The sequence below is a fragment of the Trichosurus vulpecula genome, chromosome 6 (assembly GCF_011100635.1).
Source record: "Trichosurus vulpecula isolate mTriVul1 chromosome 6, mTriVul1.pri, whole genome shotgun sequence".
In the NCBI taxonomy this organism is placed as follows: domain Eukaryota; kingdom Metazoa; phylum Chordata; class Mammalia; order Diprotodontia; family Phalangeridae; genus Trichosurus; species Trichosurus vulpecula.
The window spans coordinates 167,759,191-167,782,284 of NC_050578.1; the positions used below are offsets into that span (position 1 = coordinate 167,759,191).

The window sequence follows — 23,094 nt, forward strand, 5'->3', positions numbered from 1 at the left end:
AAGGCAGAATTAGCCAAATGGAAAAGGAGGTCCAAAAGACCACTGAAGAAAATACTACTTTAAAAATTAGATTGGACCAAGTGGAAGCTAGTGACTTTATGAGAAATCAGGATATTATAAAACAGAACCAGAGGAATGAAAAAATGGAAGACAATGTGAAATATCTCCTTGGAAAAACCACTGACCTGGAAAATAGATCCAGGAGAGATAATTTAAAAATTATTGGACTACCTGAAAGCCATGATCAAAAAAAGAGCCTAGATACCATCTTTCAGGAAATTATCAAGGAGAACTGCCCTGATATTCTAGAGCCACAGGGCAAAATAGAAATTGAAAGAATCCATCGATCGCCTCCTCAGATAGATCCCAAAAAGAAATCTCCTAGGAATATTGTCGCCAAATTCCAGAGCTCCCAGATCAAGGAGAAAATATTGCAAGCAGCCAGAAAGAAACAATTTGAGTATTGTGGAAACCCAATCAGAATAACCCAAGATCTGGCAGCTTCTACATTAAGAGATCGAAGGGCTTGGAATGCGATATTCCGGAGGTCAATGGAGCTAGGATTAAAACCTAGAATCACCTACCCAGCAAAACTGAGTATCATGTTCCAAGGCAAAATATGGACTTTCAATAAAATAGAGGACTTTCAAGCTTTCTCAGTGAAAAGACCAGAACTGAATAGAAAATTTGACTTTCAAACACAAGAATCAAGAGAAGCATGAAAAGGTAATCAAGAAACGGAAATTGCAAGGGACTTACTAAAGGTGAACTGTTTTGTTTACATTCCTACATGGAAAGATGATGAGTATGATTCATGAGACCTCAGTATTAGGGTAGTTGAAGGGAATATGCATATATATATATATATATATATATATGTATGTATGTATGTATATGTACATGCATATATATATGTTTATGTATATATATAAGTGAATGTGTATGTATGTATATGTCTATGTGTATGTATGTGTATATATATATATTTGTGTATATATATATGTGTATATATATATATATATATATATGTAAAAGAGAGAGAGCAGACACAGGGTGAGTTGAAGATGAAGGGAAGATATCTAAAAGAAATAAAATGAAATTAAGGGATGAGAGAGTAACATACTGAGAGAGGGAGATAGGGAGAGATAGAATGGGGTGGATTATCTCGCATAAAGGTGGCAAGAGGAAGCAGTTCTATGGGAGGAGGGGAGAGGGCAGGTGAGGGGGGAATGAGTGAACCTTGCTCTCATCAGATTTGGTCTGAGGGGGAATACCATACATACTCAGTTGGGTATCTTACCCCACAGGAAAGAAGAGGGAGGAAGATAAAAAAATAAAATAAAAGGCAGGGGGGGATGATGGAGGGGAGGGCAGATGGGGGTGGAGGTAATCAAAACAAACACTTTGGAAAGGGGACAGGGTCAAGGGAGAAAATTCAATAAAGCGGGATGGGTTGGGAAGGAGCAAAATGTAGTTAGCCTTTCACAACATGAGTATTGTGGAAGGGTTATACATAATAATACATGTGTGGCCTAGGTTGAATTGCTCAACTTCTTAGGGAGGGTGGGTGGGAAGGGAAGAGGGAAGAGAATTTGGAACTCAAAGTTTTAAAATCAGTTGTTCAAAAACAAAAAAAAGTTTTTGTATGCAACTAAAAAATAAGATACACAGGCAATGGGGCGTAGAAATTTATCTTGCCCTACAAGAAAGGAAGGGAAAAGGGGATGAGAGGGGAGGGGGGTGATAGAGGGGAGGGCTGACTGGGGAACACGGCAAACAGAATATACGCCATCTTGGAGTGGGGGGGAGGGTAGAAATGGGGAGAAAATTTGTAATTCAAAATGTTGTGAAAATCAATGCTGAAAACCAAATATGTTAAATAAATAAATTGCATTTAAAAAAAAAATAAAAAAAAAATTAAAAAAAGCCCTAGCATACCAGACAGAGTAATAGCTATGGGGCTCTACTTATGGGCTTCTCAGGAGTAGAATGGGTTTCATCTCCAACCTCTACATATACTGGAGGAATGGATGAATGAATGAGTTGGGAAAGGAGTCACTGGCTATGAACATGGCCCAAGAAATACTGTGACCTGATGTCTTCAATTCCCTCCCTAACTTTCAAAAGGTTCCTTTGAGAACCTTGTATTGACCTATGTGACCTAAATGTGAGTCTTTCCATAAGGATGGGAGCCAATGACCTGCAGTGTTATAAAGATGATCATCTATTTGAGGATGTTTAGATTTATTTATCAATTAACCAATAAGCACTTATTAAGCAGTTACTATGTGCCAGGCTTGATACTAGTGCAGAGCTGAAGGTATAACGGACAAAGATGAAATAACAGTCTTTGCCTTCAAGGAGCTCCTGCTGTGTTTAGGGGAAACAACACATACACACAAATACATACAACATACATTCAAAGTAAATACACGGTAATTTCTAAGAGGAAGCACAGGAGATCAGGAAAGGGCCTCCTAAAGAAAGGGGCTCTTGACCTAATCAGTGAAGAACACTAGAGATTCCAAATGGCAAGTGATGAAGAAGGGCATTCCAGGCAAAGGAAACAGCCAGTGCAAAATAAAAAAGACAGGAAATAGAAGGTTTTATATGAGGAATAGCAAAGTAGCCATTTTCACCAGATAGAAGAATAAGTAAATGAGAGTAATGTGTAATAAGTCTAGAAAAGTAAGCTGGCACCAGGTTGTGAAGGGCTTTAAATATCAAACTGGGGAAAATAGTAGTTGATCCTAAAGGTAAAAGGAGAGTATTGGAGTTTATTGAGCAAGGAAGTGACAGTCAGACCTGTGCTTTAGTTACTAATATTTTGGCGGCTTGTATAAAGGATGGATTGGAGTGTAGTGAGTCTGCAAGAAATTCAATTAGGAAGATGCTCCAGGAAAGAAGTGATGACCCCATGAACCAGTATGGTAGCTGTGTAAGAAAAGGTAAGGGGAAAGATGCAAAAGATAGCGTGTAGATTTGAAACTTATTGGTCTTCTTTAAGGAATCTTTTTTAAAAGTGCAAGAGAAGGGGCAGCTATGTAGTGCAGTGAGCAGAGCACTGGCCCTGGAGTCAGGAGGACCTGAGTCCAAATCCAGCCTCAGACACTTGACACACTTGCTAGCTGCGTGACCTTGGGCAAGTCACTTAACCCCTTTGCCCTCCCCCATCCAAAAAAAAAACCAACATAAAAGTGCAAGAGTTATTAATAAATGTAAGTCCAGAAAGAAGCCCATGCAGACAAGTACAACTTTGGAAGCTACAAGCTAAACTTCTATACTGAAAAAGATTCACTATATCTAAAACTTAGCTGATGATATTGGAATGGAGTTCAAAAGAGACAAAGACTGATACACAGATCTGGAAGTCACCTGCATGAAGATAACTGAACCCATGGGGGCTGGTAAGGTCCCCAGAGAATATATAAAGAGAAGGGCTAAGGAAAGAGCTATGGAGTACATCGACAAATAACGGGTAGGACACAGTGATCCTACAAAGGAACCTGACAAGTGTGCAAAGATTTAAGAGAATCAGGAGACAGTAATTTAACAAAGAGAGATAATGGTCCGTGTCAAACGTTACTAAAGTCAAGAAGGATGAGGACTGAGAAAGGAACAGGAGATTTGGCAGTTAAGAAAACATTGGTACTTTTGGAAAGCAAGTTTCAGTTGAGGGATGAGTTTGGAAGCCTGCAAGCAAGGGACTGAAATGTGAGAAGAGAAGGTGAAGGCAACAAATATACAGTTATTTCTAAGAGTCTGCCGGTCAAAGTGAGGAGAGATATAGGATGATTACTTGAGGAGTGATAAAAGGTAAGGGAAACTATCACATGTTTGTGCCAGCTGGGAACAAGCTATTATGGAGAGTTATTCTTGAAATAAGGGCAACATGATACCATTCCTTGTTTTACCTTGCTTTGGGGTCAGATACTTAGCTAGCTGATTTATATGACATAGCTTAAATCAAAAAGTGTGCTATGCAACCACAAAGTTTCCTGTTTAGGGAGTAAACCAAATGACCAAAGCAACCAAAGAAGAGACAGATAAGCTAGATGCCAATAGAGGTAAGTTAAATTCAATCATTTCTCTATAGAAAATGCCCTTTATTTATAAGTAAAAATGAATTATCCCTTGTCAGAACTCACTCCATACCTTCTTGAAAACTGGCTTCTAATACCATAAATCTATGAAACTTACTTTACCAATAATTTTATAAAAATGTGTACACTAACACAAAGTTTTTTGTTGTTTTATACAATCACTTCCCAATAGCTGCCCAGCCCCATCGCCATTCCCAACAACATCTTTACTACTTTTTTTAATGGCTCTTTTACATCTAGATTATTTCCTTGGAATTTATTGTACCAAAAAAAGACTTGCCACCAAAATGCTTTCCAGTTTTGCCAGCAGCTCTCTCCAAAGAAAGAGTACCTTGGCGGTTTATGCTGAGCTTGTTGAACACTAGGCTACAGTATTCATTTGCTTCTACACCTTATTTATCATCTAATCAATCCTCAATTTACTTTTACTTTTCTTTAACCAATACCAAACTTGATAACTACTGCTTGGTCCCCTTCACTCCAAATTTTTTTATGACCTCCCTAATATATCTTATGATAATGTTATCTTATACTTTTATCTAACTCTGTAAAGCAATACTTTGGTACTTGGATATAGCATATCTGTTGATCTAGGCTATGTCACATTACATGAGTGTACTCTATCAACACTGCACACTGCATTTCTCTAATTATTTTGTTCTGTCTTTAATTCTGTGATCTGTTTTGTAACAGCATCTGCCATCCAGAGTTTACTCTGGGCAGTGACCCAGGTTGGGCCATTATGTCCCCTATCCTTAAAAAAAAAAGGGGGGGGGGACATCCAGCCTCTAGGGAGATCTGTCTAGCATTGGACAGAGGCAGGAAACCAAAAAAAGTAAGGAGGGCTCATAGGTACTCTCCTTGGACAATAATTGCATCTTATGTAAAAAAGAGAAATAACTCAGAAAGCTTCTCCAAATTAAATCAATATACACTTGAACACTAAACATGTTCAATATGAAGAGAGAAACAGGTGAGGATAGTGAGAAACACATTAGAAAACATGGGTCAGAAGGGAGGCCAAAGACACGCAGACTATATAAAAGCCTCATACCTCTCAATCATGAATACTTCAAGAAGTAGGCACTGGACATAGTGAATATCAAATAATACCACAAAAAATAAATTTGATTACATTTTAACGTAGAGAAAAAGACTCATTACTAATATAGGAGTCATTCCTGAATCAGCTGTCAATATATAGAGTATAGATTTATTAGAGCAAAGACCAAAATTATAAGGCTAAAAGAATAAAAAAAATATAGTATACAACTAAAACAAGTCAATTTTGACCTATTCAAATAAGTTACTGCCAATGAAAAATGAGTCAAGACAACAGAAAAGACATTAACAGGAACTATAATTTCATATTGAAGTCTAACCCACGTAAATCAATTGCCATGAGACCAAAAGAAATTTCTTTAATGAGCCCAAATTTCTCCCTAAAAATCTTTGGTTTGGAATGTAAATTCAGTCATAAAGGATGATGTAAAATTATAAGCAATGTCACCTAATAAAACAGAAAGCAGTGAAAAGACAAACCAGTTTAAAAAAAGCTTGTCAAGTGACCCAACTAAACAAAATCCCGCCAAGGGTATTTAAAGATGAAAATGAAATGACAACTAAAGAAAAGTGGAAGCAATGTGCTTCCATAGCACAAGAAATACCACATGTGGACCACACGCAGTATTCATGATCCATGTGTTCATCGGAGGTAGAAATAAGATCTAACTAGGAACTAACTAATCAGAGTAAAGACTGGAAAAGCAGACTAAACCAAATATAAATAAATTATATTTGTGGGGTTGACAGAAATCATATTTAAGGAATTACTTAAGGACTACAAAAGTATCTGAACATCAGGAAAGCAGGGGGGAAAAGGTGACACATCAACAATTACTTACCTATATGCCAAGTTTCCAAGCCTATATTAAATTTTAATGAGTTGTTTACACATGTACTACATATCCATCCAGGACCTCCTCAAAGAGGATATTAGTAGGGAACAGGCAAGTTTTCCCAAACTATAGCAGACTACATCTGGTTCTGTCCTTGTGCCTCTGCTCTTCTTCATATGTTATGTCTGTCTCTGTCTCTCTCTCTCTCTCCATTATCATCTATATGCAGATAACTTCCAGCTCTACAATACCCAGCCAGAATGTCTCCGGACATCTTAAACTCAACATACCTAAAAACGAATTCATTATCTTTTCCGATAAACCCTCCCCCTTCCAAACTTCAGTCCAATGTCTCAGGTTCATAATCTCTGCCTTATTTTGGACATCTCATTCACTTTTCACCCCACATACCTAATCAATTGCCAAATCCTGCCATTTAATCTTCACATCTCTCAAAAAGCACTCCCTTTCTATCACCTTAGTTCAAGCCTTCATCAACTACAAGCTAAATTAGTGCCTCCTGACTGATCAACCGGCTCCATTCCATTTTACAGAAATGCTGCCAAAGTGGTTTTCCTTAAGCTTAGATCTGACCTTGTCACTCCCCTACTCAATCCCCTCCACTCCACTGGCTTCCTATCCTATACAACCTGACCCCAACACACCTTTCCAGCCACTTCCCTCCTATAATTCAGTAATCTAGTCAAACTGGCCTCTTCCTCAATCACAACAACTTTTGTCTTTGCACTGGCCATTCCCAATGGCTGAAATGTACTCTCTCCTTACCTCCAAACCAGAGTCTCTTCCTTCCAAGAGAAGCCTTTCCTAACTTCAACTGCTAGTATCTTACCTCCCAGAGTGCCTTGTATTACTATTTACTTATTAGCTTTATATATATGCTGTATATGTTTGCACAAACTTGTTTCCCCAATCTGAATGGAAGTTCATCGTGACTAGAGATGATTTTATTCTGTGTACTCATATCCCCAACATTTAGCACAGGATATGCAACAAGTATTACGGGTACATAGTAGAGCCTTTAATAAATACTTGTTGATTAATCTGCCATCGCACAATTGAAAAATGTATAGAATATAAGATCCCAGTGTACCTGTTTGTTGATTACCAAAAAAAAAAGCTTCAAAAGAACAAAACATAGCTTTCTTTCAAAAAAGTGTCTCCCATCCATATATCAAAACCATTCAAAATTCCTTGAAAGATAAAACAGAAATAATCTTGTTCTACAACCCTTTGAGACCTTAAAAATCAGGCAAGGCATATTAACAGGGAACCAAATGCTCCCCCCCAAAATATTCACTACTATGATGGAGGAAATACACAAGAGAAGTCAAATTCAATCAATCAAGGAGGATATATTATTAAATTGAAGAGAATTTCCTACAGATGTCAAGGTGCTTCAGATGCTTCTTTCCATGGATGACATCATGCTAGCTGCCTCAAACTCAACCCTGCAGATCCTGCTGGCAGATGTCTAGCCCCATTCAAAAGGATTTGGCTAGACCATTCACACATGAAAAAAAAAGTGGATGAAGAAAGAATATCTGACCTGATGACATACAGCTCTACAGACAATCTACAGAGTCTGTCCATCAACTGTGTACATATGGATGGATGGATCTGACAGCTAGTGTAAACAAAGCTAGAATTAAATAGGAATAGAATTGCCTTCCAAGAAATTGTTCCTTTATTGATCTCAAACTTCTTCCAGAAACAAAGACTCATCTTTCCTACAGCTCTAAAGCATCAAGCGTAAGAGACATTTTTGGACTCATGCGAAGAACACAAAATCGAGCCACATTTTCAAACACAAAAGAAGCATGGCCATTTCTTTTTAAACTTCCGGATGGTAGCATCTGGTTTGAGTTAAGGGTCGAGAGTGGGACTCTTCTTAAGGCAAGGACACGACTTAGGACAGGGAAAGACCGGCCCTGGGCCCCACAACCCCACCTACCAAAGCAGTTTCCCTAGCAACTTAGTCACGTGGTAGCCAAGGCCACTGAGAGATTAAGTTGCTAGCCCACGGTCCTTCAAGCTATGAGTGGGGGAGCAGGACTTGAATCTAGGTCTCTCCAGCTCCAGGGCCAACTCCACATTCACTAAGCCGGGGCCAAGAGGGGATGAGGTTGGGCACAGAAAACATATACAGAAATATCTGAAAAAAGATAATGATGGAAAGCCGAAAAAAAACATCACCTTAGAAAAGTCTCTTAGGCAGGAAAAAGAGGGAGGTAATTAATCGCTGCCTTCCCAGAGAACTGTTGATCACCGCAGCTTGCTCCTCTGTTCCACATCGCCCCCGCCCCCCCCATCCTAGCAGAGTAACTAGTCTCCATGCAACCGAGCTCTTTGATTGGCCCGAGGGTACGGAGCAGGCAAATAAATATGCCAGTCCTATATCAAGAATGAATAATGCCTGCAATGGAGACACTGCCAGCCCGGGGTGATGCAATCTGCCCACGCTCCCCGATACTAGTGGACCTTAAAAGGCTCCTCCGTCCCCGCTTTATGGAGTACTCTGAAGCATCTGGTCCAACGCCACCGGCGACTTGGTATCCGGCTTTTTGTTGGGTTGTGTGCGGTTCTGGGCTGCTTTTTAAAGAAATGCTGCGAGCCCAAGACGAACATTGGGAACGGACGATACGGTAAATAAGATAAACGGGTGGCACTCATTGTGGCTAAGCTGTGTGCCCGGCGGGTGATGCGAATGAAGAGGTGAAGCTTTAAAAAAAGCATGTGCTGCTGGAGAACAAAGTTTGAGCGGGGATGGGGGCAGATCCACTACATGTCACAACAACTGGGAGAACGGCTTCCAGTCTAGTCTCCGAGGGAGGGGGCGTGAGGAGCGGGGAAAGGAGGAGGCTGGAGGGGAGGAGGGTTTCCCGGGATGTTGGGGAGGGGGGACGAGAGGGGCCCGGAGACCGGGGGGGGGGCCCGGCCGAGAAACACCCCCCCCCGTCCCCCGCCACGGGCCCTGAGCCGGCGGGCCACATCTGACCCCAGCGGGGACCCGGACCCGGGTGGTGGGGCCGGGGAGGAGTGGGGGTCGAGGTCGGGGGAGGGAGCCGATCCCACCTCGGGGGAAATCCACTCTCGAGGCTTCGGGGTGAGGTAAACCCGGAACCACCCCCCCAACCCGGCGGCGTCCCAGGCCGTCCCCCGAGGGGCGCCAGGCCCCGCCCCCCACCGCCCACAGCGCCCGCCCCAGCTCCGGGGGAAGGACGAGGCCCAGAGCGGGTGTTCGCCGCATTCCCCGACTGCCCCGCGTCTCCCCGCGACCCTCCGACGCCGACCGGCCGCCTTTACCTGGTCCTCAGGCGGGAGGACGCTGCATCGAGCGCCCGCGACTCCAGCCGGTCAGGAGGACGGAGGAGAGAGGTAGCCCGGACCGCTGCCGCCGCCTTCACCGCCGCCGCCTCCTCCACCGCCGCCGACTTCTCCGGAGTCGCCGCGCTGGGGCCAGAGGCGAGAGCAGAGGCGCGAGCGAGCGAGGGAGGGAGGGAGGGAAGAGGGAGCGAGTCAGCGAGCGAGCGAGGGAGCGAGGGAGCGCGCGCTGCGCGGGGACACACTGCCGCTCTCCGTCCGCCAGAGGAAGAGCAGCCCAGACGAGGCCGCGCCGGGCTGGGGGCAGAAAGCTCTGACGGGGCGGGCGGGAGAGAGAGGCTGCGGACCCGACCCATCCAAGGACACCCCTACTCGCCCGCCCCCACCCACCCGGGGCCGCGCTCTTTGGCCCCGCCCCTCCCGTGGCCCCGCTGATGGATAGATTCCCCGAGAGCGCAGGATTTTCCGCTCCGAAGATCCTTTCACCCTCTTTTTCCTATCCCAAAAGCCGCTTAACGGAAAATCCACATCTTCTCCAGGCATGGGGGGGGGGGGGGAGGAGCAAACCTTGAGGGTTTCAGGCCTCTTTGCGGGTGTTTACTTCCCTGCATGTTCCCCCCTTTTTTTTCTTAAGTTAAATCCATTCCGCTCTGTTCTATGTTGCTTGCAGTTGTGAAACTTGGTAGTGTGAGAAGGGGGCCGAAATTCTGCTAAAAATATCCGCGAGATGAAGCCCTCTCAAGCCTCTCTCCTCCTCCCCCTCCCAGGGAAACCACAAGGTCAAATAAACCTGCGGTGGGGGGAGGAATTGGGGGAGAGGTTGAAGTTGTTGACCTCCAGATTCTTTCCCCGCCCTTCTCTTTTTATCTTCCCCCTCCCCCCCATCCATAAACTACCACCACTCCCAGGAGCATGAAAATGGAGCGTGGAAGGGCTAGGCTGTTGCCCTTCGACAAGTGGGTGCCAAATGTTTACGGTTAGAATTGCAATGTCGGCATAGCCCTGGCTGGTTTATGAACCAAAGCTACTGAGCGCGCGCGCGCGTGAGTCTGTGTGTGTGCGCGTGTGATGGAAGAGGGATCAAACAGCTACTAGTAATGAACCGAACCTACTGAGCATGCCCAGTTGTGTGTCCGTGTTGCTAGTTAATGAACAAAACCTACTGAGCATGCCCAGATGTGTGTGTGTGTGTGTGTGTGTGTGTGTGTGTGTGTGTTGCAAGAGGGCTCCCCCAGCTACTAGTAATGAACCAAACCTACTGAGCATGCTCAGTTGTGTCTCCGTGTTGCTAGTTAATGAACAAAACCTACTGACCATGCGCGTGTGTGTTGCAAGAGCCATCTAGTAGCTACTAGTAATGAACCAAACCTACTGAGCATGCCCAGTTGTGTGTCCGTGTTGTTAGTTGATGAACAAAACCTACTGACCATGCGTGTGTGTGTGTTGCAAGAGCGATCTAGCACCTACTAGTAATGAACCAAACTATTGAGCATGCCCAGTTGTGTTTCCGTGTTGGTAGTTAATGAACAAAACCTACTGAGCATGCCTCTGTGTGTGTGTGTGTGTGTGTGTGTGTGTGTGTGTTTTGCGGGTGCGATCTAGCAGCTACTAGTTAATAAACCAAACCTCCTGAGCATGCCCAGTTGTGTTTCCGTGTTGGTAGTTAATGAACAAAACCTACTGAGCATGCCTCTGTGTGTGTGTGTGTGTACGTGTGTGTGTGTGTGTGTGTTTTGCGGGTGCGATCTAGCAGCTACTAGTTAATAAACCAAACCTCCTGAGCATGCCCAGTTGTGTTTCCGTGTTGGTAGTTAATGAACAAAACCTACTGAGCATGCCTCTGTGTGTGTGTGTGTGTGTGTGTGTGTGTGTGTGTGTGTTTTTTGCGGGTGCGATCTAGCAGCTACTAGTTAATAAACCAAACCTCCTGAGCATGCCCAGTTGTGTTTCCGTGTTGGTAGTTAATGAACAAAACCTACCGAGCATGCCTCCTCTGTGTGTGTGTGTGTGTGTGTGTGTGTGTGTGTGTGTGTGTGTGTGTGTGTTGCTGTTGTTTTTTCAATAGGTTTTCTACATGATTTCCCTTTCTCCATGTTTTGTGGCATCTGAGCTAGGAGTATTGTCGCCGGGAAAGAACAAAGACAGGGAGCTAGAGGAGGAGGGGGGAGGGGGAGACGTCTCAGTGGAGGAACGTTAGTCCTCTTGTAGGCTGCTGTATCCCGAAACACGCTAGGGGGTGTCTTCTGTGGTGTCACCCCAGAAACATTGAATGGCAGAAATGAATTCTTGGGTAAATGCAGTGTCTTGTAGGACTAGAAGCGCCGAACTTGAGTACCTCCCTCCCCCCGACCCATTTTAAAGTACTAGGCTACAGGCGCTTACAAATCTTTCTTTCATAGATCACAATATGTCCCGTACTGCTTGTTTCATTTTTTTTCCCTAAACGCTGCTTCCACCTTGTTTCATTCCTCTGGTTTTTAGCATGTCAGACATAGTACCTTTTATGCCGTATTTTTTTTTGTTCTTTTTTTTTTTCTTGCTTCATTCCTATTAGGACAGTTATTGTGTTCATTTCCGGTATTTCGAGGGTAAAGGAGTTAAGCACCTCTGAAAAAAGTCCCCTTTGACCCTCAATAAGATAGCTTAGCATTAGGGTATCGGGTATTAGTGTAGCAAGGCGTAGTGTAAAGCAGTTGTCTTCGTTAAGGCCAACTAAAACACCAGAATGTCGACCTAAGAACGCTGTAATGGTTTATCTAGTCTCAAATCACTGAAATTGACACATGTAATGTTCTCCCATTTTAAAATAAAGATTTTCAAGTCTGATTTTTTTTCTTGTGCATAACCAAAATTCTTGAGATTTTACTAAATTGATATAAGTACCACTGACAAATTTTGATATAAGTCTTAATAACTATGTTATTAATTATAGTAGAGAAAAAGAAAATAAAATGTAGATTCTCACAGTATAAGTAACTTGTATTGAGAACATAACAATAGTTCTGCCTCTTCACAGCCAATAAGAAAAGATAATAGCAGTAATATATATGGCTTTACAATTGAAAGAAATCCAGTAATTATAAAGGTCAGCCAGCTCAAGTGGATTTACAGTGTTTTTATTCATGTGGAATGTAGCATGTACTGTGAAAATAAAAAGTGGCACATGAATTCTTAGTCATTTTAATAATGAATGGTTAAGCATACTAAACACGTACTGAACAGAAGTCATAATAATGTATAATAGTGTTTACCAGCATTAGAAAACAATCTACTGAACAGAGTGGAAAAACTAAACACAAGAAGTACTGCTTACTACTAATAATGATGATAGCTGTAGCTAATATTTACATGTGCCAAACATGATGCTAAGTGCTTTCTCATATTTGATCTTCACAACAACCCTGAGAGGTAGGTGTTATTAATATATCCATTTTTACAGATGAGGAGACCGAGGCAAACAGCAGATAAATTATTTGCCCAGGGTCACACAGCAAAAGTGCCTTAAGTAGGATTTGAACTGAGGTCTTCCAGATTCTGGACCAGGCTGACCGCTTATCTGCCCGTGTGTATGTTGTGAACAAAAGAAAATCTTCACTACTAGCAAAAGATCTAAATGACAAAACCAAATATGGAATAAAGTGATCTGTTGTCGACATTCACCATGCCAAGTAGGACTCTAAGATATACTATGAAAAGCTGCTTCCTTCTCCATTAATTCCATAGGGAAAGGAATTTTTTTCGAAAGGTATGATGCTGGCATTGCGGTCCTTTCACTAGAAAAAAATTCGCTGTTTAATGTACTTGTTCATTATATCTCTTATATTTTTCGAAGATAGAGAATGTAAGAGAATATAAAAGTATTAATTATCCATATTTAATTTGTTTGAAGTGGGCTTGTTTAGACACCTTATTTTCACTCTGGTATTTTTCAATTGTACACATTAAATGCTAATTTAATACTGAAAATACCAGACAAATCTGGGTAATGACTGGAGGCCTGTACTTACTCCCTTAAACAATACAGTGGACACCAATATGTAAGGAAAGACTGACTACTTATGTTTAAAGAAGCGCCATTTGTTTCTTGTTCTTTTGTCTGTTTTAAGCCCCAAACCTTAGCCTTCCAACTCCCAGGTCACCCAGCCCCTTTCCACCTCCTACTCAGACAACTGTAATCAATCAAAACTACCTTTGTCTGGAAAGAGCATATCAAATGCCCTATTGTTAACTTCCACCAACATTCCAAACCAAAGCATTCCCCCCACCCCCCCAGGCACCACTCACCACATATGTGATCCTCCCCCATTAAAAAGTAAACTTCTCCAGGGCTGGGACTGTCTTCCCTTTTGTGTCTGTATCCACCCAACTGAGTTCAGTATTTGATGCTTTTGTCCCCAATTTATTCACAGTGGAGAGAGTGCCTCAAGGCACAAAGATGCATCTTCCTGATTTCAAATTTGGCCTCTTTCTAGCTGTGTGACCCAGGATAAGTCATTTAACCTGTTTGCCTCAATTTCCTAATCTCTGAAAAGAGCTGGAGAAGGAAATAGCAAACCACTCCAGTCTCTGCAGTTGATGTCTGTCGTATTGGAACTAATTGTTCTTTGAATGTTTAATACAATTCACCTGTAAATCCATTCAGTCCTGGATTTTTCTCTTTTGGGAGTTCCTTTATGGTTTGTTCAATTTTTCGGTTGAAAAATGGAGAACTTTTATTTGCCAAGAAAACCCCAAAGGGGCTTTACAAAGAATCGGACACAACTGAAATAACTGAACAACATTCACAATGGGTTTGGTCTATTTATTTAGTGTCTCCAGATGAATGTAAACCTCTTACCCAGAAGTGATCTTTTCATTTTCAAAAATCCTAGGATGCTATGTACTTAATGCCTCTTCAGTCCAGCAACAAGCATTTATTAAGCTCTTGCAAAGTGCCAGGAATACAAATACAAGCAGAAAGAGTCCCTGTCCTCAAAGAGCCTATACATAAAAGGAAGCTGGGAAGGAGAGTGTATCCTGGAGAGGAGGAAGAGCGGGCCAGGACCTTGATCAACAGTACTTACTATACATAAATTCTGGGGCTGCTGGAACGTCCAAGATGAAGGTGTCTGGAGTGCTGCCTGTAAGTTCTTGGAAAACACTGTAGGCATTTAAGAATGAGATCAGGAAGGAAAAGAGGGAAGAGAGGAAAGAAAAAGGAATGTTAGTTGATCACATTCTATGGGGTACAGGTTCTGGGAACTCCTTTGGATTCACCTCGAATCTTCCCACTTGATCTGGCATTCCTTTGAGGCCATAAACCTCCCACTGCCCAAATCTCAGTAACCTCCAGATTGCCTCTGTCTACTTCCCACCCTTGATCCTATCAAAATCCCATTCTCTTGGTTCCTGGTATCTGACCTCTAGGCACTGCAGCCTACTGGCCACTCCCATCAGGATCCTCCCTGGACCTCTCCTCAGTCACCCCATACTACTTGGCTACCCCTAGATCCTTCCCACAGTCTTTCTGTATATAAAATCCATCCTGCCCCCATAAAGGTGCTCAGATTCATTCTAGCCCACTTGTCAATACAAGTGTCACTGGGGCTCAGGTTCAATCTGGCCCCCTGGCATTAGCGATACCAATGCTCAGATTCCTTAAGAGTCTGGATTTTTAATAAAACTTTGCTTTTCTTTTGCTGAAAGAAGTCTTGCGTCCAATTCATTCGTGCAAAATCCACATGTTGCTATTTTGGGTCCCAGTACCCCTAAACTTCAACAATGACATATGGAAAATCAAATATCTTCAATAACACACACACACACACACACACACACACACGTCCCAAAAGTCCCAGTGCAGCTTTAAAACTCCTTAGTGGGCCGTTCCAAAAGGACCTTCCAAAAATAATGATAAACTCTGTGACTAGGCTGACCTCCTGCATATAACATAACAGGCTTCCAGAACCATTCTCTATTTGTCTTTAGTATCTGCTAGTGAGTAAAAAGTCCAGTTTGCTTCTGGTTTATAACTTTTTTTAAGAGCTATAATCTTGATGAGGTTTGGGGTTGAGGGGTGCTTGAGACCCCAAAATACCGACATGCCAGGTCCTGCTGAATGAATTCTACTCAAGCCTTCTCAGCCAAGGAAAAAGACTAAGTTTATTTAGGATTAGTTATATTGGCCAGATTCTCAAGAAGTAACATCATAGGCTAGACTCTTAAGGAATCTGAGCGCCTTTTTGGAAGCCAGATGAGATTTATATACAGAAAAGATTGTGGGAGGGATCTAGGGTAGTCCAGGTAGTCTGGGGTGACTAGAGGAGGAGTTTAGGGAGGGACTTGACGAGGGGTTTAAGGAGGATCTAGATGGGACTGGGGTGACTAGAGGTCAGACTCCAGGAAATGGATTAAGGGTGGGAATAGCTGAGGGAATGGATATTGATAGTATCAAGGGTGGGAAGTAGCTGGACTATAAAGGGCAAGGCTAGGTAGAGATTTGGGCCTAGAGATAATGTAAAGTTATAGCCTCAGGCCAAGGCCAGAGCAAGGGAGAAGATTCCAGGAGGATTCAAGGTAGGGGGTTCTTCTGAAGAGGTTTAAGAAAAATTATTACAGGGAAGCATAGGTAGGGAACCATGTTTCTAGGGGTGCTCAAGACCCCAAAATACCGACATGCTGGGTCCTGCCAAAAGAATTCGACTCAAGCCTTCTCAGCCAAGGCAAAAGACAGTTTAAGGATTTGAAGAGGGTTTGGGGTGAGGGGTGTCGAGCACCATGATGGGTTGTCTTAAGAAATCCCACCCTTTGTGATGCCTGTTTTCACAAGTGGGCCAGATTCAACCTAAACTAGACTGAATCTGAGCATCTTCATGGAGGCAAGATGAAGATTATATACCCAAAGATTGTATGAGGGATTGAGGGGTGGTCTGGGGTGACTAGAGGAGGGGTTTAGGGAGGGTCTTGAGGAGGAGTCTAAGGAGGAGCTTGATGGCACCCCAGGGACTAGGATGAGGTCAGACTCCAGGAACCAAGAGAGTGGGATTAAGGGTAGGAGGTAGCTGAAGGCCTGGGGATATTGATAGTATCAAGGGTGAGAAGTAGCTGGACAGCAAAGCCAAGGCTAGGCAGAGATTTGGGCCTAATGATAATGTAAGGCTTATGGCCTTAGGGGAAGGCCAGATCTAGTTGGAAGATTCCAGGACTGTATTCCAGATTCAAGGGGGTTCCCAGAGACTGTGCCCTCATCACTTCCAGGGCCTATGGACAAATGGGACTCAAGATCTTTTTTGGGTAAGGGAAAAAGGTCTCAGTTTGGGGCCATCAATCTCACTGCAGAAATCTTCAATATCCATTTACTTTTAGAAATGATTGTGGTGCCTTGAATAAGATGATCACATAAACTTTATTCAAAACAGCTGTAATAGCAACAAGAACTCAAAAGAACTATTTAAGTAATTGTGGCAATATTAAATTCTGAACATACCAACCAAATTCACAATAGGACTAAAACAGTTCAGAAAAGTTTGGTAGTGATGAAGCTTGGGATTTTGCTTTTTGAGTGTATGAAAAGTGAAAGGGAAATAGACAATACAAAAAACATACCTGAAACCCTTAGGAGGTATTTGCAACTCCTGGAAAGTCACTAGGGCATTGATGCAGTATGAAAAACTTCCTAAGTCCAGAAATACTTTGGTCAACAAAAAAAGAGAGAAGAAATCAATAAATTGAACATACAACTAAAAAAAAAAACTTGAACAAATCCAAAAAACCCCAATTAAAACATAAAGTAGAATTTCTGAAAATTAAAGAAGAGAATAAAAAAATGAAAGCCCAAAAAACACACATTGGAATAATAAATAAAATTGAGCTGGGTTTTGACAAAATAAAATAGGTACTGTTAAATGGTTAGCAAATCTGATTTTAAAAGATAGGAAACTGGGGGGCGGAGCCAAGATGGCAGCTGGTAAGCAGGGACTAGTGTGAGCTCCGAACCGAGTCCCTCCAAAAACCTATAAAAAATGGCTCTGAACCAATTCTAGAATGGCAGAACCCAGAAAACAGCAGAGGGAAGCAGGGCTCCAGCCCAGGACAGCCTGGATGGTCTCTGGGTGAGGTCTATCCCACACGAAGCTGGGAGCTGGGAACGGAGTGGAGCAGAGCCCAGCCTGAGCGGCGTGGACCAACCAGACCAAGAGCCGGGCGGAGGGGGCCCTAGCACCCTGAATCAGTGAGCTGCAGCAGTTACCAGGCTTCTCAACCCACAAACACCAAAGACTGCGGAGAAGGTTAGTGGGAAAAGCTGCAGGAGTGGAAGGAGTTCCCGGTTCCGCTTGCAGCCCCGGGGGCAGCGGAGGTGGGGTAGCTACAGCTGTTGTTGCTTCCAGCCCCAGGCCCACCTGGTGGGAGGAATTAAGTGGCAGATCAGAGCAGGAGTGCACAGTCTGCTGAAGATTTAAGCCCAGTCCGGGTTGGGGGTTCTTGGGGAACCTACAGCTTCAGGCCTTGACTTTCCAGAAGTTAGCTAAGTCACTACAAGGTTAAATTCCAAGCCTCTCCTGCTCCCTCAGACATTCCCCATTCCAGAAATATGAGAATAGAGTAGCCCCTATAGTCTTACCCTGCAATGTCTTCACAAATTATCCTTCTCACTCATAAGGAAGATTATAAATATAATAAATCACGTTAATATGAAAAAAATTAAAACCACATGATTTAATCAAGACATAAGTTTTTGACAAAATCTAGCTCTTAAAAATTCTAGAAAGCATAGAAACAAATGAATCCTTAACACTGTAAGTAATCTCTATGTAAAATCAACATGAAACAGTATACATATTAATGAAAATTTTGAGGCCTTTCTAATAAGGGATAAATCATGGATACCTATTATCCCCACTACTATTTAACATAGTCCTAGAAATGCTAGCTAAAGCAATAAGACAAAAAGAGAAATTGAGTAAATAATCATAGCCAAAGAGGAAACGAAATTATCACTTTCTGCAGATGACATGATGATTTACTTAGAAAATCCTAAAGATTTCAATTAAAAAATGATTGAAACAATTAACAAATTCAGCAGTTTCAGGATATAAAATAAATCTACATAAATTATTAGCATTCTTATTTTTACAGGTAAATCCCAGCAGAAGGAGCGAGGAGAAATCCCATTCAAAATAACTACAGAAGGTATAAAATATTTAAGTTTATCTACCATGTATACCCAAGAACTATATGAATCCAGCTATAAAACACTCTTTTCAGAAATAAAGAGAATCCTAAATAGAAAAGTATTTATTGCTCATGATAATCGGCAGAGCCAATATAATAAAAATGATAATGCTGCTGCCGATTGGGGTGCTGGGAAACCTGAAATGTAAGGGCATGGGGTAGGGAGGGTCCTGCCTCAAGCCTTCTTTCAGTCAAAGTGGCAGGGTGTATTTGTATCACCAGTAGAAGCAGGCTAGATTCTAAATGAATCTGAACAATTTAATGGGGGTAAGATTGGTACTTATATACCAGAAAAAAAAGTGAGAAGATGTGGATGGGATTAAGAAAGGGTAAATGGCCTGAGGCGGGCCAGGTACTGAAAATGAGAGGAGTTAAGTGGTTTGGGCTGCGTCTGAAAACCACAGTGAAAGGACAATTGAAAGGATTATTGAGGGGCAGCTTGGTGTCACAGCTGGAATCAGGAGAACCTAAGTTCAAATCGGCCTCAGACGCTTGGCACACTTACTAGCTGTGTGACCTTGGGCAAGTCTCTTCACCCCCAATTGCCCTGCCTTCCCCCCTACAAAAAAAAAAAAGGATTATTGAGTATCTAGGTAGGCTGGGATGGGCCCATTGCCTCAGGCAAAATGCCAGTGTGGGGAAGTTCTGGGCAAAGACATGATCTTTTCCTTTTAGGGGTCCAGGCCACATCACCCCATCAATACCATCTAAATTATTTAACTCATTCAGTGCCACACCACACCAACCAAACTACAAAGGATTATTTTACAGAGTGAGAAAAACTAATAATGGCATGTATTTAGAAGAACAAAAGATCAAAAGTCTTAAGGCTAATAATAAAAGTGTCAAGGTAATAATGAACAAAAGTGGTAAGGAAGGGAGTGTGTATCATCTCAAGAACTATACTATATAAAACTAATTGATGGGGTATAGGTTCTGGGAAGCCCCTTGAACTCTCCTTGAATCTTCCCACTTGGTATGGCATTTGCCTGAGGCCATAAGCCTTCCATTGTAGCCATGCCCAAATCTCTGTTACACTTAATTTAGCCTAACCCTCCATTGTCTGTTACTCTCCGGGCAGGCTTCAGCTACTTGCCCCGTAATTCCATTCTCTTGGTTCTTGATATCTGACCCCAGTCTACTGGCCACTCCCATCAAGATCTTCCCTGGGCCCCTCTTCCCATCACTACTTGGCCACCCCCAGATCCCTCCCACAGTCCAGATAGATAGATTAGATAGATAGATAGATAGATAGAAAAGATCCATTTTGCCTCCATGAAGGTACTCGGATTCAATCAGGCTCAGATGCGTTGTAGTCAGATTCAGTCTGACCCCTGCCATTAGTGATACAAACACTCAATTCCTTAAGAGGCTAGCCAATGTTCAGGTTCCTTAAGAGTCTGCCCAATAAGGCAAATCTTTAATAAACTTTGTTTTACTTTGGCTGAAAAAAGTCTTAGGTTGAATTCATTCGGGCAGGACCCAGCATGTTGGTATTTTGGAGTCCTGAGGACCTCTAAACCTCAATATTTATTTTTTGTTTGGTTGGTTTTTTGGAGGGAGGAAGGCAGGGCAGTTGGGGTTAAGTGACTTGCCCAAGGTCACACAGCTAATAAATGTGTCAAGTGTCTGAGGCTGGATTTGAACTCAGGTCCTCCTGACTCCAGGGCCGGTGCTCAAATCACTGGGCCACCTAGCTGCCCCAACCTCAATATTTATAATAAAAATCATTTAGTACTGGTTAGAAACAGAGATGTCAATTAGAGAAAGGTCTACAACATACCAAAACAAAAGAATACAGTTACATAGTGTTCAATAAACCTAAAGATTTTAGCTACCGAGAAAAGAGCTGTGTGGGGTGAGACCACCCGCCAGCAATTAATTAAAAGAGTCTGAGGTCTCAAGGTAGAAACAGAAAACTTCTTTATTAGGATCTCGAGAAAGGGCGGTCTGACCTTTTACTCTATTGGTAGAGAGAAATCTAACCCAGGTACAAGGGACAAGGAAATGCTAATTGAGCCAATAACAATTCTTAAGAACACTTTTATCCTTATTTGGCAAGGACATGGTTCAGGTGATTTTAATAACTCAAAACTTAGGCCTAGCTGTCAATCAGAAGCCCTGAGCCATGCCGAAAGGTCCCCACCCCCATTCATCCCACTTAACTCACAGAAAGACCGAGATCCAGATTACATGAGAGGGCTTCACCATCCCACTCAGAGCTCACTATTTGAGAGAAATTTCCAGGAAAATTGGAAAGCAATTTGGCAGAAATTAGATATAAACTCAAAATGGATACATAACTTAGACATAAAAGATGATATGACAAGCAAAGCAGATTAGCAAGAAATTACCTTTTAGATTTAGGAACTGGAGACATAGTATGACCAAGTGATAGAAACAATCACAGAAGATAAAATGAACGATAGATAAATGGTCAAAGGATATGAATAGGCAGTTTTCAACAACGATATAAAAAATACTTCAAATCACTAATAATAGAGAAATGCAAATTAAAGCAACTCAGGGTCTACCTTATTCTCACCAAATTGGCAAAGATGACAAAAGAGAAAAATAATAAATGTTAGAGGCCTTTGGGAAAACAGGCTTACCAGTACACAGCCAAGCTGTGTCTAGCCTTTCTGGAATTGATCTAGCCTTTCTGGAAAACAATTTGGGGAGTATGACATAAAATTTACTAAACTGCATACTAGGAGTATTTGACAGAAAGATAAAAGAAAAAAGAAAAGGACCTTTATGTACAAGTATATGTATGGCAGCTCTTTTTGTAGGTGCTAAAAACTGGAAACTAAAGAAGTGTCCTCCTATTATGGAATAGACAAATTTTAGCATATGAAAGTAAGAGCATAAGAAATAAAGAAATTAATAATTTCAGAAGAAACTGGGATGATGTCTGCATCTCTGATGCAGTGAAGTGAACAGAATAATTTATACAATGATAACATTATAGAGAAAAACAGCTTTGAAAGAGTTTAGAACTAATTAATGCAATAACTCACTAGTCCAGAGAACTGAAGATGAAACACATCCACCCCTTCCTAGAGAGCTGATGAACTTAAAATGCAGAATGAAACATACATATTTACACTTGACCAATGTGGGAGTTTGTTTTGCTGGACTATGAATATTTGTTATGAGGATTTTAAAAAATTGTTCAACGGTTGTTTAAAAGTAGTAGAAGAGAGAATATATATTTGTAAATATATATTTGTATGTGCATATGTATATATGTATATATATATATTTTTTTTTTAAATGAACAGGAAGGAAATATATTTGACTAGGTAGTGCCTTTGTCAGAAGGGAAAACCCTTTGTTGAGAGATTATGAACATTTTTGAGACAAATTTCCATAGAATACAAGATACTATATTTTCATTATATTAGACAAAAACTGCTGTTATGCATTAACAAATTTGAGGTAGTTAGTGCCTCAGTGGATAGAGCACTGAGCCTGAAGTCAGGAAGACTTAAGTTCAAATATAGCCTCAGACAGTTTCCAACTGTGTGTCCCTGGGCATGTCATTTGACTTCGGATTGCCTGACAAAAGGATCCACTCTATCCACTGGAGAGGGAAGTCTACTCCAGTATTTTTGCCAAGAAAACCTCATTGACCATCGGTCCACGTGGTCATGAAAAATCAGATACAACTAATCACCTGAACAACAATGATGACAAAAACTAACAAATTTAACCTTGGAATCATTCCTGGATGGGAAGACTTGGTGCTAATAGAAAGTTTTCCGACAAGGTTAAAGCGAAACAGCAACAGGTCAATGCCTTCAAAGGAGAAATGAATTTAGAAGTTGTTGTTAAGGTGTTTTAGTCACATCTTACTCTTCGGTACCTCATTTGGGGTTTTCTTGGCAGAGATACTAGAGTAGTTTGCCATTTCCTTCTCCAGCTCATTTCACAGATGAGGAAACTGAGGCAAACAGGGTTGAGTGACTTGCCCGGGGTCACACAGCTAGTGTCTGAAGCCGGACTTGAACTCAGGGAGATGAGTCTTCCTGACTAGAGGCCCAGCACTGTAACCACAGCACCACCTAGCTGCTCAAATGAAATTAGATAACATATTAAAAATCTAATAAAAGTTAAAAATAAACACACAAGAAGAAATGAGAAAATAATTAGGACAAATGCTTCTAATAACCTCACTCAACTGAAATGGATAAAGGTGGATTGAACACCCTGTTTGGGTACGGAAACCAGTGAGCTTGAGTGAGGTGTTTAAGGAGAGTCTAGTTCAGGGGTGGAGAGCCTGCAGCCTAGAGGTCCACGCATGGCCTCAAGACCCCAGGTTCTCTACCCCTGGAGGTGCATGCAAAACAAATTTTCTGATCCTGAATCCAAGAATAAAGGTGGGGTAGTGGTTGGGGGGGAGAGACTAGAATCTAAGAGGAATGGGAGTGGGGAGGTTTGAGTGCTCATCAGTTGAGGAATAACTGAACAAACTGTGGATATGAGTGTAATGGAATATTAATGAATCATAAGAAATGACAAGGGATGATTACAAAGAA

General features: G+C 42.0%; 1 protein-coding gene across 2 annotated transcripts in view; it reads right to left on the bottom strand.

The window, feature by feature from the left end:
* N4BP2 (NEDD4 binding protein 2) overlaps nt 1-9,504 on the bottom strand; it is a 69,927-nt gene extending 60,423 nt beyond the window's left edge. For both annotated transcript variants that reach the window (XM_036762956.1, XM_036762955.1), the window contains exon 1: nt 9,326-9,504. The gene's annotated coding sequence lies outside the window, so the exon portion shown is untranslated. The remainder of the gene's footprint in view (nt 1-9,325) is intronic.
* Nucleotides 9,505-23,094: the final 13,590 nt, after the last annotated feature.